The 6000-nt window shown below is 59.9% G+C and overlaps 1 pseudogene; it reads right to left on the minus strand.

Moving 5' to 3' along the window:
- Nucleotides 1–3578: 3578 nt before the first annotated feature.
- LOC104378854 (acrosin-like) lies at nt 3579–5815 on the minus strand (annotated as a pseudogene).
- Nucleotides 5816–6000: the final 185 nt, after the last annotated feature.

The raw sequence follows: 6000 nt of genomic DNA on the forward strand, positions 1-6000 counted from the left end.
AGGCGGATCCTGAGGCGGGGGCTATGGAAATAATCTCCTGGGAGAGACTGACCTTTTGGGGAGGGGGTTATGAGTGATGTCTGTATAAATGCAAGAAAAACTGCTACGGCGGGTGTGCACGTTGTGGTGGAGCGATCGCCGTGCACCCAGCGCGGCAATAAACACATCTACTTTGCAACGGTCGTGGTTTAGGCCGATCTGGCAACTGAACTCCACACAGCCGCTCTCTCACTCCTTCTCCGGTAAAGTGGAGAGGAGAAAAATGTAATAAAAGAGCTGAACGTCAAGACAAGAACAGAGGGAGCACCCACCAACCATGGTCCCGGGCAGAACAGTCTCATTTTCTTAAAGCAAAGCAATTATTAACAGTTACCTAAAAAGACAAAAGCAAACAAAACCAGTTACTTGAGAGGATAACAAGAAAACAAGGCCAGATCTTCAAAACAACACCACCACCCCCCCCTTTTCCTTTTTCTTCCGAGCTCTACCTCCTTCCCCCAGCAGCGCAGGGGGACAGGGAATGGGCGAGTGCAGGTCAGTTCATCCCATGTTGTTACTGCCGCCTTTCTTAAAGGAGAGGGAGTCCTTACAAACCCTTTTCTTTGCTCCAGTGAATCCCTACTCACGAGAAAATCCACAAACTTCTCCAGCGTGAGTCCTACCCACAGGATGCGATCCTTCCCAACGGAAGTCCCCTTCAGCATTTGTGTGCCCTCAGAGGAGAGAGGGCAGCACAGAGCAGGGCTTTGCCACCGAGGCTGCCTTTGGATCGGCGGCATTGCCCAGAACCAAGTGGTCGTGGTACCCTGCAGCCTCCAGGGGCATATGTACAAATATATGTACAAGGATAAATATACACAAACGAGTGATGTACGGTGTCATTGCTCACCACCCCTTGACCGCGGCCCGTCTCGTCCCGAACTAACGATGCCAAAACAGACAAATCCTGATACCGCAATCCCAGATGAGTGAGAGGCCCGAAAATGGAGAGCGGGACAGAGAGAGCACTCTGAGAGCCCGAAAGTGAGAGTCCGGAAGAGCAAAGGCCCTTCTTTCCGGCTGTCCCTCACTTTTAAACTGGGCATGACGCTGCGTGATATGGAATACTAATTGGCCAGTTTGGCCTCAATCCTAAGTCTAAGTACAAATTATAAGGAGAGTTGTGGACCCCCCCATCCCGGCCATGCTCCCCCCATCCTGTTGTGCTCCTGCACACTGGCAAGAACACGGCAGCTGAAACGTCCTTGAGGCCTCAGTGCCAACTACAGACATCAGTGCGCTGCCAGCGTTCTTCTCAGAGCCAGTCCCAGACTCAACCAAAAACACGGAGCTCTTCTGGCTGCTAAAGAAGAGCTGACTCTGTCCCAGCTGAAACCAGTACAGCCCGTCTTCCGAGCTTTCTCCGGTCTTCCAAAGCAGACACAGCCATGGGGTACAGCCCTCCCAGGGTGCAGAACCTCCCCTTTTCTCCTCGTTCTCTTTATCAGGCCCTTCCACCAGAGAACTGCTGTTGCTCTTTGCACAGTCCCTGCCTTGCTCTCATGACAAGTCCTTGATCTCCAGGAGATGGGCTCCTGTGTTCAGGCACAACCAGCAGCCCTTGAGCCTAAATGGGAAACTCCGTCGTTGCTGTAGGAAAAGATCCTTTGCTCGAGAAGTGCCCCTGCTGCATCCCAAACCCACTCCTAAGCCTTCCTGGTCTCACGTCTCCTAGCTTTCTGCTCCAGTCCGTTCAGTTGCCCCACATCGGAACCCTATCCCAAACCCACCAGACCTCCAACTGACCCCTCAGCTGTGGCTCAGTGACGTCTCTGACCCAGGCAGTGCTGGGGTGGCCACCCGTGGCCCGGGAGATGGCCGAGCTGCGAGGCGTGCGGGGCAGTGCCCCCTGTGCTCTGTGCTGGGCGTTCGAGTTGAGGCCTCTCGACCGAACCCCTGGCTTGTTCCGGGAGGGACCCTGATACAGCAGCACCTCCAGAGCCAGAGCAGCTCCTGTCAAGCCATAATCAAGAGGAAGCAAAGGCCATGCCCCGGTGCCCAGAGATCCCAACTCGGCTGGAGGCATGCTGTGCACCCCTGGGCGGGAACAGAGCCGGGAGCTGCAGCACCATGGCTTGGCAGGGGCCAGGGGCACAGCAAGAGGAGAGTGGGATGGATGGTCCTGGCAGCTCCAGAGGCAAGACCTTGTGCAGCGAGTGCAGCGGGCACATGCCCAGGTGGGAGGCAGCTCAGGGTGTGCGTGCTCAAGCACCTCCAAGTCCTTCAGGACTGCAGCAGGTGGGGATGTGGCTGGCAGGGCTGCTCCTCTTGTAATGGCTGTGGCTGGTGGGGCTGAGCGATCCGGGGGGCTGCAACCACATGCCATCCACAGGGCTGGGGAAGGGTCGCTGTCCTCTTGCTTGGGAGCTACTCCAGCCTCACCTTCGCTCGTGAATTGCACACGCACAGCGCTCCCACCAGTAGCTGGCCAGGCCCTGGGTGTTTCCAAGCTGCTGGGTCCCCAGGACCTGTGTGCCCTTCTGCCGTTGCAGCAGCCAGGCCTCTGGACCCAGCCCCGCACCGGCTACAGAAAAGGATTTGGGATGGCCCTCAAGAAGAAGGTAGGACGGACGGTGGCGATTGGGTGCAGGGCTCAGTCAACAAGCAAACACACCAGCAGTTTGCTTCTGTGGGAATGGCTCCCTGATCCCTCCTTCTCCCCATTTTCCATGCTAACGCATCCCCCCTCACCTTCCTTGACTCCTCCCTCTCTCCGCCCTTGTCTCCTCCCAAACAAGGGCCCTACCCCGCTTATTTTTCCCCCTTGCTCCCGGGTTTGTCAAGCCTGGGAAAGACTGGGGGGTTCAGGTGCTGCTAGCTGCTCAACCTGGGACTTCCTGGCTTACTGATGCTGTTTCCTGGGCACTGCTGTCGCTGCCAGATTCCTCTCCCCAAAATGACCCCAACTCTTCCTTCAACCATCTGGGAAGTGTGAACCCCCTCTCACATCAACTGCCCTTAACTCTCCGTCAGATTTGCCTGTTCCTTATGGCACTGTAAACTCCTGCCAGCTTCTCGCTCCCTTTCCTATGCCAGTTTCTCTGGTTGTGCTCGGCAGTTTCCCATGGTCTGTTCCGTGAGCTCAGCCGTACGCCCGGCCCTCATCGTCAGCTCGTCTGCCTTAGTGCGTACCCCCATGTCTGCATGTCACGTTGTTTTTCCCATCCTCATCTACCATGTGCCAGTCTGCTCCATCCCATCGTGGCTCTGAGCACCCTCCTCTCTGACCAGGTGCTTTCAGCCCTTTGGAGTGACTCTTCTTCCCCTTTGTGCCCACGTGCAGCCCATCCTGCAGGTGCCGGCCGTGGCAGTCCTTGCCTCCCCCAGGAGACTGAACTGGACGGAAGCGTGGTTTGCTGTGAAAAGTGGCAACTTTATTTCAAGAACAAAGTCCCCTTCAGCATTTGTGTGCCCTCAGAGGAGAGAGGCAGCACAGAGCAGGGCTTTGAAACCGAGGCTGCCTTTGGATCGGCGGCATTGTCCAGAACCAAGTGGTTTGGTACCCTGCAGCCTGCCGTGGATCCTCTTCATCCTGCTGCTCAAGCCTTTTTTCCCCTTAGGAACTGCAGCAGCTCCTGCAGCAGGTTAAAGAATTCCAGCAGCTTCTGGCGTGGGAACGGACAGGGCCTAAACCTGCCCGACTGCGTTGGGATTGGCCGCGGCCTCTGCACGGGGGGGAGGTGAAGACTGGCTGCGGCGTTGGAGCAGCCGTTACTGCCGGGCGCAGCCCCATCTGTGCCAGGATCCAGTCGTAAAAGTGCTGGGTGGAGGTGTAGACTCCGGGCCGCCTGGCTCTCGCGCAGCCTTTCCCCCAGCTGGTCAGGCCAACGAGCCAGAAGTAGTCGGCACTGCTGTCTTTGCAGACCAGAGGACCACCGCTGTCACCCTGCAGCGCAAGAGAGAGGATGGTGGTGTTGGTGGCCACCGTCAGCACTAGGGTTGGCCGTCTTCTCTCCCCCAGCACCTGCCAGCGCTGCATTCAGTGCCCAGAAAGGCTCTGCTCGGGGCTGGAGCCTACGGAACACTGTCTGGGAGGGGGTGGGGTCTGTAAGGTAGGGCTGTCTCCCCTCTCTGCACGGCGATCGGGATGTGTGGAAGAGGGATGTTCCAGGATCGGGACCTGGAGCCGTGGACTGCCCTGAGCAGCAGCTCTGGGCCAAGGGGGGCACTGGGCAAGGACCTGCAGCTGGGGAAGGGGAGGTGAGCCCCAGAGCCGTGGGGATCCCGCGGTGGGAGGGAGAATTGCCGGGGCACGTTTGGGCTGGGACAGGGCTGCCGTGCTGCTGCTGGGGCTTGGCTTGTGGCACGCTCCTACCTGGCAGGTGTCGATGCCGCCCTGCGCGTAGCCAGCGCACAGGTTGTGGCTGTGGACGTCCCCTCTGTACCACTGGCTGCTGTTACACAGCCTGGCGTCGATGAGGCCGACCTTGGCCTCCTGCAGGACATCAGTTGGTCCTCCAGCTGTGAGCACAGAAAGCAATTAGCACCCAGCAGCTCCTTGCCAGTTCTCCTCCCCCATCCGGGCGAACCCTTTCCCCAGGGCTTGGCTTTGCATCCTGAAGGCACTGTCCCAGGTTTCCCTTCCGTCTGGCTTTGGGGAAGGGCTCAGGCCCATCTCTCCAGAGGCATACGTCCCCCCAGCCTGGCTCCGGCTTTCACCTCCATGGTCAGGAAGCCCAACCCGTCTGCCCAGCGTGCCAAGCTTGCGCTCAGGACACGGCGCTTTTGGGGAACTCACATCTCGCGGTCGTGGCACCCCAACCACTGACGTAGCAGGTGCTTAGCTGGGACAGTCTCAGCGAGGCGTCGGGCACGCAGGCGAGCTGGACGTAGTAGCCGCACTGCACGGGCTGGTCCAGCTCCAGCAGCGCGATGTCGTTGACCTCGGTGATGTTACTGTAGTGTTCGTGCACCAGCAGCCGCTTGATGTGGCGCACTTGGGTCTCGGGGCCCGGCCGAGTCAAGCGGGTGGCCCCGACCACCACGCGCCACATTGTGATGTGGCTGGAAGGCGGATGGAGAGAGGGGTCAGAGGGAGCGGGGCCACATGCTGCAGCAGCCCAGCAGTTCCCTGCCTTCTGCTTCCCACGGGACAGAGGAAAGCAGCGCACGGAGGCTGCGACTGCCCTCGCACGCCTGAGGCACAGGGCACCTGCTCTACTGTGGTGGGGCTATGCCTGTTCCCTGGTCCTCCTTACCTGGCATTGACGAAGCAGTGGGCTGCCGTGAGGACCCACTGTGAGGCGATGAGGGACCCTCCGCATATGTGCCCTGTGCCTGCTTTCAAAGGGTCCTGGATGCTGACGATCCAGGGCCAAGCCCCGGGCTGGGCATCTCTGCCACCCACCACGCGCGACGTCTTGGAGTAATAGTCCACGGGCCGGAGCCCGCAGGTCGTTCTGTAACAGAAGCTCGTTACTGCCCTGCTCCGCGGCTCGCTGCTGCTCAGGCTGAAGGTCAGCCGTCTCCCTCCCCGCCAGGCGTTGCAGGGACAGCAGGAACCCCGTGGGACGTGCGTCCGTCCGCCCCTGTTCCTGCTTTAGCCCCGCAGAGGAGCTGTGCCAGCCGCCTGGGTGCTGGCGAGGAGCCGAGGCTCCCAGGCACGGCTTGGCAAGCCGTGGCATGGCCACGGGGACAGGCGGGCCCCCTCCAGCGAGCCCCAAAAGGGTTGCCCAAGCTCCCTGCCAGAGCCTCGGGCCACTTACCCGCAGGTGTCCCACGTGCCGTGCACGGGCCAGCACAGGGCCAGCAGGACGAGGACAAGGAGCAGTTTCATGGCTGCCAGCGCCACGTATCTGCTGCAAGAACTGAGGGCAAGTCACCACCAGCACAGCAGCCGACGTAGTGCCTGCCGTGCTCCCCTTGCCCACGGTGCCCTTGGCCCGCGGGCTGTGATGTCACAGAGCCGTGGTTCCGGCGATGGAACGGGACACTCACAGGGGCTAGCCTGGGGGAGGGGCA

Source organism: Tauraco erythrolophus, unplaced genomic scaffold, assembly GCF_009769465.1.
Source record: "Tauraco erythrolophus isolate bTauEry1 unplaced genomic scaffold, bTauEry1.pri scaffold_90_arrow_ctg1, whole genome shotgun sequence".
In the NCBI taxonomy this organism is placed as follows: domain Eukaryota; kingdom Metazoa; phylum Chordata; class Aves; order Musophagiformes; family Musophagidae; genus Tauraco; species Tauraco erythrolophus.